The following is a 13,767-nucleotide window of genomic DNA, read 5'->3' as shown; positions in this document are numbered from 1 at the left end:
CGCTTATGATCATGTGCAGTTTGATATTCGAAAATTTTCTTTCATGTTTTGTAGCAATTATTGATAGACATTCAGACCGTCTTGCAGCTGAACACCTCCGCTCCCACTTTTGATGGTGTATAGTCGGGCTTTCGAGCCTTTTCTTCCCCGGTTTTTACAAATTATGGTTGGACATTCAGACCTTCTTGCAGCCGAAAACCTCCACTCCCTCTTTTGATCATACATTGTCGGGCATTCGCACCTTTTCTTACCCGCTTTTTACAAACCATGGTCGGACTTTCACACCTTTTAGTAGCCGAACAACTCCGCTCCCGCTATTGATTGTGTACAGTCGGGAATTTTAACCTGTTCTTACCCGCTTTTTACCAACTATGGTTGGACATTCACACCTTCTTACAGCAGAACACCTCCGCTCCCTGTTTTGATTATGTATGGTTTGACATTCGCACCTTCTCTCACCCGCCTTTTACTATGGTCGGCCATTCACAGCTTCCTCTCCACCATACTTGTATGGTGGGATATTCACACCCACTTGCATCCGAAGACCTCCGCCCCCACTTTTGTTGATATTTAGTCGGTCATTCGCAGCTTACCCGCTTTTGGCAAACTATGGCCTTCTTGCAGCCAAACACCTCTGATCTCGTTTTTGATGATGTAAGGTTGGGCATTCAGACCTTGCTTCACCTGCTTTTCACCAAATATAGTCGAACAGTCACACCTTCTTGCAGCCGAACACTTCTGCTCCACCTTTTAGTGTTCTATGGGGTATTCACACCTTTTTTTTCACCGCATTTTATTGATTATGGTTGGAAATTCTCACCCACTCTTATCCGAAGACCTCTCCTCCTGCTTTTGTTAATATATAGTCGGGCATTCAAACCTTTTCTTACCCGCTTTTTACAAATTATGGTCGAACATTCACACCTACTTGCAGCCGAACACCTCCGCTCCCGCTTTTGATGGTGTATAGTCGGGCTTTCGAGCCTTTTCTTCCCCGGTTTTTACAAATTATGGTTGTACATTCAGACCTTGCAGCCGAAAACCTCCGCTCCCTCATTTGATCATACATTGTCAGGCATTCGCACCTTGTCTTACCCGCTTTTTATAAACTTTAGTCAGACATTCACACCTTGCAGCTGAACCACCTCCGCTCCCTGTTTTGATAATGTATGGTCTGGCAATACTACCTTTTCTTACCGGTTTGTGAGTAATTATGGCTGGACATTCACACCTACTTGCAGCCGAACACCACTTTTCCAGCTTTTGATGATGTATGGTCCGGCATTCTAGTCTTTTCTAACACATTTTTCAGCAATTATGGTTTGACATTCACACCTACTCACAGCCGAACACTTCCGCTCCCGCATTTGATGGTGTATAGTCGGGCATTCTCACCCTTTCTCATCAGCTTTTTGCAAATTATGATCTGACATTCACACCTACTTGCAGTCGAACAGCTCTGCTCCCGCTTTTGATTATGTTTGGTTGGATATTCGAAACTTTTCTTCACTGCTTTTTACAAACTTTGGTTGGACGTTCACACCTTCTTGCAGCCGAACACCTCCGCTTCCGCTTTTGATGGTATATATTCGGGCATTCGAACCTTTTCTTACCCGCTTTTTACAAACCATGGTCGGACTTTCACACCTTCTTGTAGCCGAACAACTCCGCTCCCGCTATTGATTGTGTACAGTCGGGTATTTTAATCTTTTCTTACCCGCTTTTTACCAACTATTGTTGGACATTCACACCGTCTTACAGCGGAACACCTCCGCTCCCTCTTTTGATGGTGTATGTTCGGGCATTCGAACCTTTTCTTACCCGCATTTTACGAACTATGGTCGGACATTCAAAACTTCTTTTAGCCGAACACATCCACTCCTGCTTTTGATGATGTATGGTTGAGCATTCACACCTTTTCTTACCCATTTTTTACAAACTATGGTCGGACATTCACACCTTCTTGCAGCTGAACACCTCCTCTCCCGCTTATGATGATGTGTGGTTTGATATTCGAAAATTTTCTTTCATGTTTTCTAGCAATTATTGATGGACATTCAGACCTTCTTGCAGCTGAACACCTCCGCTCCCGCTTTTGATGATGTATAGTCGGGCTTTCGAGCCTTTTCTTCCCCGGTTTTTACAAAATTATTGTTGGACATTCAGACCTTCTTGCAGCCGAAAACCTCCGCTCCCTCTTTTGATCATACATTGTCGGGCATTCGCACCTTCTCTTACCCGCTTTTTACAAACCAGGGTCGGACTTTCACACCTTTTAGTAGCCGAACAACTCCGCTCCCGCTATTGATTGTGTACAGTCGGGTATTTTCACCTTTTCTTACCCGGTTTTTACCAACTATGGTCAGACATTCATACCTTCTTACAGTGGAACACCTCCGCTCCCTCTTTTGATGGTGTATGTTCGGGCATTCGAACCTTTTCTTACCCGCTTTTTACAAACTATGGTTGGACATTAAAACCTTCTTGTAGCCGAACACATCCACTCCTGCTTTTGATGATGTATGGTTGGGCATTCGTACCTTTTCTTACCCATTTTGCAGTAATTATGGGTGGACATTCACACCTTTTTGCATTTTAACACCTCCTCTCCCGCTTATGATCATGTGCGGTTTGATATTCGAAAATTCTCTTCCATGTTTTCTAGCAATTATTGATGGACATTCAGACCTTCTTGCAGCTGAACACCTCCGCTCCCTCTTTTGATCATACATTGTCGGGCATTCGCACCTTTTCTTACCTGCATTTTCAATTCATGGTCGGACTTTGACACCTTTTAGTAGCGGAACAACTCTGCTCCCGCTATTGATTGTGTACAATAGGGTATTTTAACCTTTTCTTACCCGCTTTTTGCCAATTACTGTTGGACATTCCCACCTTCTTACAGCGGAACACCTCCGCTCCCTCCTTTGATGGTGTATGTTCGGGCATTCGAACCTTTTCTTACCCGCTTTTTACAAACTATGGTCAGACATTCAAACCTTCTTGTAGCCGAACACATCCACTCCCGCTTTTGATGATGGGTATTCAAACCTACTTGTTGCCCGCTTTTCATTAATTATGGGTGGACAAACACACCTTGTCGCAGCCAAACACCTCCGCTCCCTGTTAGGATCATGTATGGTTGGGCATTCGTATCTTTTCTTACCCATTTTGCAGTAATTATGGGTGGACATTCACACCTTCTTGCATTTGAACACCTCCTCTCCCGCTTATGATCATGTGCGGTTTGATATTCGAAAATTCTCTTCCATGTTTTCTAGCAATTATTGATGGACATTCAGACCTTCTTGCAGCTGAACACCTCCGCTCCAGCTGTTGATGGTGTATAGTCGGGCTTTCGAGCCTTTTCTTCCCCGATTTTTACAAATTATGGATGGACATTCAGACCTTCTTTCAGCTGAAAACCTCCGCTCCCTCTTTTGATCATACATTGTCGGGCATTCGCACCTTTTCTTACCTGCATTTTCAATTCATGGTCGGACTTTGACACCTTTTAGTAGCGGAACAACTCTGCTCCCGCTATTGATTGTGTACAATAGGGTATTTTAACCTTTTCTTACCCGCTTTTTGCCAATTACTGTTGGACATTCCCACCTTCTTACAGCGGAACACCTCCGCTCCCTCCTTTGATGGTGTATGTTCGGGCATTCGAACCTTTTCTTACCCGCTTTTTACAAACTATGGTCAGACATTCAAACCTTCTTGTAGCCGAACACATCCACTCCCGCTTTTGATGATGGGTATTCAAACCTACTTGTTGCCCGCTTTTCATTAATTATGGGTGGACAAACACACCTTGTCGCAGCCAAACACCTCCGCTCCCTGTTAGGATCATGTATGGTTGGGCATTCGTATCTTTTCTTACCCATTTTGCAGTAATTATGGGTGGACATTCACACCTTCTTGCATTTGAACACCTCCTCTCCCGCTTATGATCATGTGCGGTTTGATATTCGAAAATTCTCTTCCATGTTTTCTAGCAATTATTGATGGACATTCAGACCTTCTTGCAGCTGAACACCTCCGCTCCAGCTGTTGATGGTGTATAGTCGGGCTTTCGAGCCTTTTCTTCCCAGATTTTTACAAAATATGGATGGACATTCAGACCTTGTTTCAGCCGAAAACCTCCGCTCCCTCTTTTGATCATACGTTGTCGGGCATTCGCACCTTTTCTTACCCGCTTTTTACAAACCATGGTCGGACTTTCACACCTTTTAGTAGCGGAACAACTCTGCTCCCGCTATTGATTGTGTACAATCGGGTATTTTAACCTTTTCTTACCTGCTTTTTGCCAACTATGGTCGGACATTCACACCTTCTTACAGCGGAACACCTCCGCTCCCTCCTTTGATGGTGTATGTTCGGGCATTCGAACCTTTTCTTACCCGCTTTTTACAAACTATGGTCAGACATTCACACCTTCTTGCAGCCGAACACTTCCGCTCTACCTTTTAGTGTTCTATGGGGTATTCACACCTTTTTTTTCACCGCATTTTATAGATTATGGTTGTAAATTCTCACCCACTCTTATCCGAAGACCTCTCCTCCTGCTTTGGTTAATATATAGTCGGGCATTCGAACCTTTTCTTACCCGCTTTTTACAAATTATGGTCGAACATTCACACCTACTTGCAGCCGAACACCTCCGCTCCCGCTTTTGATGGTGTATAGTCGGGCTTTCGAGCCTTTTCTTCCCCGGTTTTTACAAATTATGGTTGGACATTCAGACCTTGCAGCCGAAAACCTCCGCTCCCTCTTTTGATCATACATTGTCAGGCATTCGCACCTACTTGCAGCCGAATACTTCCGCTCCACCTTTTAGTGATGTATGGTTGGCATTTGCACCTTTTCTTACCCTTTCTTACCCTACTGATTGCTTAAGATTAAGTTGTTTTTTCTCAAACTACAAAATTTTTTTAATTGTTGAAACTTGATTTGAAGTGGATAAATAAGGAGGACAAACAGTTTTGAGTCAGGCTGATAGAAGGAATTAATTTTATAGCAAAATCTGTATTTCGTCATATGTCGAGAGATGCTTATTGCTGAAGAAGTACAAAGTACAACGTTGTTTATCGTTGAAACTTGATTAGACATGAATAAATATGAAGGACAAAGCAGTCTTAACTTGGTTAGAGTTAAGGTTTTATAGGAGAATCCGAATTCGTGCATAACTCGTAAAATAGAGCTTATTTTCGGATTCCTGAAGAATGAGTCTGGTTCTTTCTCATAATACAAAGTTTGTTGTTTATTGTTGAAACTTCATCAGAAGTGAAGAAATAAATGAATGCCTATCAACAAATGTGGGATCTAAACTCTAGTGCTTCCTCTAAAATAATTTCCTTTCTCAATTCAGAAATGTGTGTGTGTAAGTTACAACACCCGTGACACCAAAACGGCTTTCTTTTCTCTCTTTTCTCTACACTCTGCACTGTGAGAACACACACCAAATCAGAAAGGCTTTTTTCTCTCTTTTCTACATTATGGACTGTGGGGACACAAAACCGCTCTCTCTTTTTTTTTTTGATTGTGTGCCAGGGCGTTGTCTCACGTATTAGATTATGCTTACGATACGAATGGGTTTATCAGTCACATCAGAATCCATACATACTGATCCTCCCGTAATAAAATGGTCGGATCTTATCAAACACACTTTGTTTCTTGTGACAATCAAGTCAGCGAAACAGCGTATACACGTCAAGACACTGAATCAAGTTTGCCACAAGAACTCATAAGTTTGGCAGTATTGCTCTGCCGTCAGCAATCATACACCCATTTTATTTTCGTGAGACATGTGCAGGCACCTGTTCATCTACTGTTCTATCACTATGAATTAGTTTATCTATTATCAATAAGGATACTTCTACAACTACTATCAAAGTATGTCCAGACTTCTTATGTTGTCAGTTGCTATATATGAATAAGTGGGTAGCTACTGACAAGCAATAAGCATGTCACAGAGCCCAAACATATAACATTTCAGGACACACCACACAGTTAACAACCACCGTGAAGTGTCAAAGCCCAAACATGTAACATTCAACAGGACACTTACACAACACATTCAAATCAAACAGTCAGACAACATATAAGAACATATACCCCAGCCGGCATTGCTCCCTGCCTATTTTCCTACAGCTCACTATGTGTGCGCACACCTTTATTCACAAACTCTTCAACTTATACTCTTTTACCGAAGCTGCTACAGCTCGATTGGCCGAATACCGAATAATCCTAATTCGGTGAATTTGACATCTGCCTTACATGTAACAGATTAGCGGTTTAGCAGTTTTAATTTAGTTTGAGTGAAGGAATTCATTTTATAGCAAAATCCGAAATCGTGAAGAACTCATGAAAGTAAGCTTATTCTCGGATTCCTGAAACTTTAGATTTGCTATTTCTTTTACTGCAAAGTACAACGTTGGTTTTTTTGTTTAAATCTTTCAAGACATGGTAAATATGAAGGACAAAGCAGTTTTAACATAGTTTGAGTGAAGGAATTCATTTTATTGATAAAATCCCAAGAGTCTGCTGAGAAAAGAGAGTGAATGCGAAGTAGACTTTAACACGGCTCTGGGAGCGAGTCGAGTGCGGGCTAACCGGGAGAATTGCTTGAAAGAAACGCGACACCGAATGAGCGGTCAGAACAAAGCCTCAATACGGTTTTCCCGTGGTGTTTTTGTTGCTGCCTTGTCTTTTGCACAGAGTAAAAGACAAGGCAGCCATCGAATAGGGCCCGATTGTTCCTACTTGGTCAGCCGAGGAGCAAGGGGGGGGGGGGGAGCAAGCGTTTCAACCGAGCAAAGCTCACCATGGGGAAGGTGGCTATGCCAACTAGCCTGATGCCCTGCTCCCGCAGTGACGGATAATCGTACTCTGGTTTCTCTTCATAACGTACAAGTCTTTCACCTTTTACTAAAGACTTCTGTGGAGAGCAGCACTAATGAGTTGTTTCTATTTTTGGCAGGCTTTACCTTTGCGGGTGAAGCCCTTTCTGTCTGTGCAAAAGAAATCTTGTTACTGTGCAGAGTGACTTCTCTGAGTAGAGTCGCCTTACTTGTTGCGACTGTGCCGATGTTCGAAGCTGGAGTGCAAAGTTGTTGCTTGAATGGTGCTTGCTGGAGCGTGCGGGAGTGCAAAGTTATACCATTTAAAAGGGCTGAAGAGTGCTCAGTGCAGCGGGTGGGCGGAGGTGCAAAGTGACACTCTGGCCACCTATGGCCATAAAAAGAACAGGGGTGTTAGCGGACAAGTGCGCATTGTGCCAGGAAGGGCCCTCGGACGTGAACCAGTGGACAGTTGTCGCTTCTCGGCCTTTTGGCTAAGATCAAGTGTAGTATCTGTTCTTATCAGTTTAATATCTGATATGTCCTCTATACGAGGACTACATATTAAATGGATTTTTAGCAATAGGAGTTGAAAAAGTAGCTTGCTCCGTTCACTCCAAGCATTGACCCCGTACTGCAGTGCCGCTGGGAACGGTGCGCTCTTCTCTACTCTTGTGAAAAAGCAAACAGCGGTGCAGGATGCAAGTTTCAGGGAGCCCAAGATGAAACTTTCTTTTAGTCTGCTGAGAAAAGAGAGTGAATGCGATGTAGACTTTAACCCGGCTATGGGAGCGAGCCGAGTGTCGGCTAACCGGGAGAATTGCTTGAAAGAAACGCCATACCAAATGAGCGGTCAGAACAAAGCCTCAATACGGTGTTCCCGTTGTGTTTTTGTTGCTGCCGCTGTTTGCTTTTTCACAAGAGCGCACCTGTTGAGGGGGGCTCTGGGGGGGCCTGGGTGATGGTGGGTCTCAGGCCGGGCTGCTGCGACTGGTGTGACCGGGTGGTTTGTTTGTTTGTTTTTTGTTGTTGTTTGTTTGTTTTTTGTAGAGGTCCTCCGGAGTGGGGTTGGGTTGAGTGGGGTGGGGCGGGATGGGTACCTTCTGGGGGTACAGTAGCTCCCAGAATATGGTCGCTGCAGGCCCCGAGCCTGGTGGACATCAGGCCCTCCTGTCCTGTGTTGGCTCCCTGGTAGCGGGGATGCCTATTGCAGCCAGTCCCTGGCTGCCCCCAGTGTATATCCCCATTCTCCCTTCTGGCTCCTGTACACAGCACACACTCACACATGAAGGGTTTTGGGGGCGTGTGTGTTCGGTGGGGTGTAGTGGACTCTGCAGTAGTTGCACTCTGCAGTTCCCACCCCTGTTTTAATTACACCTTAGACATTACTACTTATCAAACACACTCACACACACACATTAGGTCTTGGGGGGTGGTTACACTGAGTGGCATCTGGTGGGCGGGGCTCTTTGGGTATGTAGGCTGCCCAGAGGGCCACGCTCCCAGTTCTACAAGTTTGGCTGCCCCTCAATTTTAATTGCTCACTATTAGAAAATATTGAAGAGCCAGAAGGGTGAGGGGAGGGGTCTTCTTCGCACACCCCTGCTTCCTGGTTGCTGCTCGGGGCGGGAGGGGCCAGGAGGATTAATTAATTGTTCTGCTGGTTTGGGGTCTGTGGTGGCTGGGGGGCTGCTGGCCCCCTGGTGTGCCCGCTGCACTACACCCCAGCGGAGTCGAGGGAGGGAGGACGTGTGGATGTATGGGACATGAAAGTGTGTGTGGTAATGATTGGGCCTGGATCTTGGACTTGCTGTCGCCTGGCCTGCCTGTGCTTCTCCCGATGGGGGGGGCGGCGTGGCCTCTCTCCGCTGCTCGCGACTTCACCCACCTGTGGGCACGTCTTGACTCCCAGGGCACTTGGCCAGGGGTGCTGGGGCAGGCGCTGACCCACTGTGTGGCTGTCTGGGGCGCTTGGCCCTCCTGGGTATTGGGTGGGGCCTCTGTCGGGGGGTTTGGGGGCGCTCGGGCTCCTGGGGCCCGGATCCAGTGCACGGCCCATGTCTGGGCGGCTGGGGCCTGGCGACGTCGGTGGGCTGTTGCCCCTGGCTCCCGGAGGGCCTCTGCCCTATGCTTATGGGGGCTCTTTCCGGGGGCTTCCTCTGCAGTCTTCTGGGTGGATGCGTGGTTGCCCCTGCGGTGGGCTTCCTGGGTTCTGTGCTCTGTGGGGGCTGCTGGTGGCCTGGGTCTTGTGGCCCTCTCTGCCTGCTTCTGATTGCTTGGGGGGGCTGTGGATTGTGGCCCTGTACGCTTATACACTCATAACTAAGCACGGTTATCATGTAGGTCCTGTGCCATGGGTGTTGCATGTTCTCACACACACACAACCACATTCATTAGTCCAGTAGCATGGTCGCTAAGCAGTTGATGTATTATCATGTCGTCTCAGGTCATCTATATCCACAGCTGTGTTGTATGCGATGTATGTTCTGTTTTTCTCTTCTTTCCTCTTCTTCTTTCCTTGTCCCCCGGTCCGGTTCAGTTCTATTACATGTCATATATTGTAAACAGAAATAAATAAATGGGCATCAAGGGGAGCTTTACATTTATAAAACTTCCCTTGGCAAAGCAAATCTGTTTGGCATCAAAGGTATTCAGACTACAATTCTGCTGCCATAATGCTGAACACGATAAGGGGAAAAAAAAAAAAAGTAAAGAAGACAGTTCTGCCGAAAGCCAGGGACTAGACCTGTTCTAAGTTCTGTACTTTTTAAAAGGGAGCCAACACAGGACAGGAGGGCCTGATGTCCACCAGGCTCGGGGCCTGCAGCGACCATATTCTGGGAGCTACTGTACCCCCAGAAGGTACCCATCCCGCCCCACCCCACTCAACCCAACCCCACTCCGGAGGACCTCTACAAAAACAAACAAACAACAACAAAAAACAAACAAACAAACCACCCGGTCACACCAGTCGCAGCAGCCCGGGCCTGAGAACCACCATCACCCAGGCCCCCCCAGGCCCCCCCTCAACAGGTGCGCTCTTGTGAAAAAGCAAACAGCGGCAGCAACAAAAACACCACGGGAACACCGTATTGAGGCTTTGATCTGACCACTCACTCGGTGTCGCGTTTCTTTCAAGCAATTCTCCCGGTTAGCCCACACTCGGCTCGCTTCCAGAGCTGTGTTAAAGTCTACTTCGCATTCACTCTCTTTTCTCAGCAGATTAAAAGAAAGTTTCATCTTGGGCTCCCTGAAACTTCCATCCTGCACCGCTGTTTGCTTTTTCACAAGAGCAGAGAAGAGCGCACCGTTCCCAGCGGCACTGCAGTACTGGGTCGATGCTTGGAGTGAACGGAGCAAGCTTCTTTTTCAACTCCTATTCTTAAAAATCCATTTAATATGTAGTCCTTGTATAGAGGACACATTAAACTGATAAGAACAGATACTACACTTGATCTTAGCCAAAAGGCCGAGAAGCGATAACTGTCCACTGTTTCAGGTCCGAGGGCCCTTGCTGGCACAATGCGCACTTGTAGCAGTGTTCTTTTTATGGCCATAGGTGGCCAGAGTGTCACGTTGCACCTCCACCCACCCGCTGCACTGAGCACTCTTCAGCCCTTTTAAATGGTATAACTTTGCACTCCCGCATGCTCCAGCAAGCACCATTCAAGCAACAACTTTGCACTCCAGCTTCGAACATCGGCACAATCGCAACAAGTAAGGCGACTCTACTCAGAGAAGTCACTCTGCACAGTAACAAGATTTCTTTTGCACAGACAGAAAGGGCTTCACCCGCAAAGGTAAAGCCTGCCAAAAATAGAAACAACTCATTAGTGCTGCTCTCCACGAAAGTCTTTAGTAAAAGGCGAAAGACTTGTATGTTATGAAGAGAAACCAGAGTACGATTATCCGTCACTGCGGGAGCAGGGCATCAGGCTAGTTGCCATAGCCACCTTCCCCATGGTGAGCGTTGCTTGGTTGAAACGCTTGCCCCTGTGCAATCGACAAGGCAGCAACAAAAACACCACGGGAACACCTTATTGAGGCTTTGTTCTGACCGCTCATTCGGTGTCGCGTTTCTTTCAAGCAATTCTCCCGGTTAGCCCACACTCGGCTCGCTCCCAGAGCCGTGTTAAAGTCTACTTCGCATTCACTCTCTTTTCTCAGCAGACTCTTGGGATTTTATCTATAAAATGAATTCCTTCACTCAAACTATGTTAAAACTGCTTTGTCCTTCATATTTACCATGTCTAGAAAGATTTAAACAAAAAAAAAACAACGTTGTACTTTGCAGTAAAAGAAAGAGCAAATCTAAAGTTTCAGGAATCCGAGAATAAGCTTACTTTCATGAGTTCTTCACGATTTCGGATTTTGCTATAAAATGAATTCCTTCACTCAAACTAAATTAAAACTGCTAAACCGCTAATCTGTTACATGTAAGGCAGATGTCAAATTTACCGAAATAGGATCTAAGGGTATTCGGCCAATCGAGCTGTAGCAGCTTTGGTAAAAGAGTATAAGTTGAAGAGTTTGTGAATAAAGGTGTGCGCACACATAGTGAGCTGTAGGAAAATAGGCAGGGAGCAATGCCGGCTGGGGTATATGTTCTTGTATGTTGTCTGACTGTTTGATTTGAATGTGTTGTGTAAGTGTCCTGTTGAATGTTACATGTTTGGGCTTTGACACTTCACGGTGGTTGTTAACTGTGTGGTGTGTCCTGAAATGTTATATGTTTGGGCTGTGTGACATGCTTAATGCTTGTCAGTAGCTACCCACTTATTCATATATAGCAACTGACAACATAAGAAGTCTGGACATACTTTGATAGTAGTTGTAGAAGTATCCTTATTGATAATAGATAAACTAATTCATAGTGATAGAACAGTAGATGAACAGGTGCCTGCACATGTCTCACGAAAATAAAATGGGTGTATGATTGCTGACGGCAGAGCAATACTGCCAAACTTATGAGTTCTTGTGGCAAACTTGATTCAGTGTCTTGACGTGTATACGCTGTTTCGCTGACTTGATTGTCACAAGAAACAAAGTGTGTTTGATAAGATCCGACCATTTTATTACGGGAGGATCAGTATGTATGGATTCTGATGTGACTGATAAACCCATTCGTATCGTAAGCATAATCTAATACGTGAGACAACGCCCTGGCACACAATCAAAAAAAAAAAGAGAGAGCGGTTTTGTGTCCCCACAGTCCATAATGTAGAAAAGAGAGAAAAAAGCCTTTCTGATTTGGTGTGTGTTCTCACAGTGCAGAGTGTAGAGAAAAGAGAGAAAAGAAAGCCGTTTTGGTGTCACGGGTGTTGTAACTTACACACACACATTTCTGAATTGAGAAAGGAAATTATTTTAGAGGAAGCACTAGAGTTTAGATCCCACATTTGTTGATAGGCATTCATTTATTTCTTCACTTCTGATGAAGTTTCAACAATAAACAACAAACTTTGTATTATGAGAAAGAACCAGACTCATTCTTCAGGAATCCGAAAATAAGCTCTATTTTACGAGTTATGCACGAATTCGGATTCTCCTATAAAACCTTAACTCTAACCAAGTTAAGACTGCTTTGTCCTTCATATTTATTCATGTCTAATCAAGTTTCAACGATAAACAACGTTGTACTTTGTACTTCTTCAGCAATAAGCATCTCTCGACATATGACGAAATACAGATTTTGCTATAAAATTAATTCCTTCTATCAGCCTGACTCAAAACTGTTTGTCCTCCTTATTTATCCACTTCAAATCAAGTTTCAACAATTAAAAAAATGTTGTAGTTTGAGAAAAAACAACTTAATCTTAAGCAATCAGTAGGGTAAGAAAGGGTAAGAAAAGGTGCAAATGCCAACCATACATCACTAAAAGGTGGAGCGGAAGTATTCGGCTGCAAGTAGGTGCGAATGCCTGACAATGTATGATCAAAAGAGGGAGCGGAGGTTTTCGGCTGCAAGGTCTGAATGTCCAACCATAATTTGTAAAAACCGGGGAAGAAAAGGCTCGAAAGCCCGACTATACACCATCAAAAGCGGGAGCGGAGGTGTTCGGCTGCAAGTAGGTGTGAATGTTCGACCATAATTTGTAAAAAGCGGGTAAGAAAAGGTTCGAATGCCCGACTATATATTAACCAAAGCAGGAGGAGAGGTCTTCGGATAAGAGTGGGTGAGAATTTACAACCATAATCTATAAAATGCGGTGAAAAAAAAGGTGTGAATACCCCATAGAACACTAAAAGGTAGAGCGGAAGTGTTCGGCTGCAAGAAGGTGTGAACGTCCAACCAAAGTTTGTAAAAAGCAGTTAAGAAAAGGTTCGAATATCTAACCAAACATAATCAAAAGCGGGAGCAGAGCTGTTCGACTGCAAGTAGGTGTGAATGTCAGAGAATAATTTGCAAAAAGCTGATGAAAAAGGGTGAGAAATCCCGACTATACACCATCAAATGCGGTAGCGGAGTTGTTCGGCTGTGAAAAGGTGTGATTCTCCAACCATAATTGCTGAAAAATGTGTTAGAAAAGGTAAGAATGCCGGTCCATACATCATCAAAAGCGGGAGAGGTGGTGTTCGGCTGCAAGTAGGTGTGAATGTCCATTAATAATTGCTTTAAAACATGAAAGAAAATTTTCGAATATCAAACCTTACATGATCAAAAGCGGGAGCAGAGGTGTTCCGCTGTAAGACGGTGTGAATGTCCGACCATAGTTGGTAAAAAGCGGGTAAGAAAAGGTTAAAATACCCGACTGTACACAATCAATAGCGGGAGCGGAGTTGTTCGGCTACAAGAAGGTGTGAAAGTCACACCATGGTTTGTAAAAATCGGGAAGAAAAGGCTCGAAAGCCCGACTATACACCATCAAAAAGAAGGTTTGAATGTCCATCAATAATTGCTTTAAAATAAGAAAGTAAATTT

At 44.7% G+C, this 13,767-nt stretch overlaps 4 non-coding genes across 4 annotated transcripts; 2 read left to right on the top strand and 2 right to left on the bottom strand.

The window, feature by feature from the left end:
* Positions 1-6,889: 6,889 nt before the first annotated feature.
* Positions 6,890-7,003, top strand: LOC140317399 (U5 spliceosomal RNA). Its single transcript, XR_011917717.1, has one exon. It is a non-coding gene; the product is annotated as a U5 spliceosomal RNA (small nuclear RNA).
* A 316-nt stretch (positions 7,004-7,319) lies between these two features.
* LOC140317334 (U2 spliceosomal RNA) lies at positions 7,320-7,510 on the top strand. Its single transcript, XR_011917658.1, has one exon. It is a non-coding gene; the product is annotated as a U2 spliceosomal RNA (small nuclear RNA).
* Positions 7,511-10,142: 2,632 nt separating this feature from the next.
* Positions 10,143-10,326, bottom strand: LOC140317136 (U2 spliceosomal RNA). Its single transcript, XR_011917480.1, has one exon. It is a non-coding gene; the product is annotated as a U2 spliceosomal RNA (small nuclear RNA).
* A 308-nt stretch (positions 10,327-10,634) lies between these two features.
* LOC140317326 (U5 spliceosomal RNA) lies at positions 10,635-10,748 on the bottom strand. Its single transcript, XR_011917649.1, has one exon. It is a non-coding gene; the product is annotated as a U5 spliceosomal RNA (small nuclear RNA).
* Positions 10,749-13,767: the final 3,019 nt, after the last annotated feature.

The sequence above is a fragment of the Leuresthes tenuis genome, unplaced genomic scaffold, assembly GCF_036924035.1.
Source record: "Leuresthes tenuis unplaced genomic scaffold, fLeuTen1.0.hap1 SCAF_10, whole genome shotgun sequence".
NCBI lineage: Eukaryota > Metazoa > Chordata > Actinopteri > Atheriniformes > Atherinopsidae > Leuresthes > Leuresthes tenuis.
Note: the sequence above shows the minus strand (reverse complement) of the source record. Positions and strands in the feature narration are given on the sequence as shown.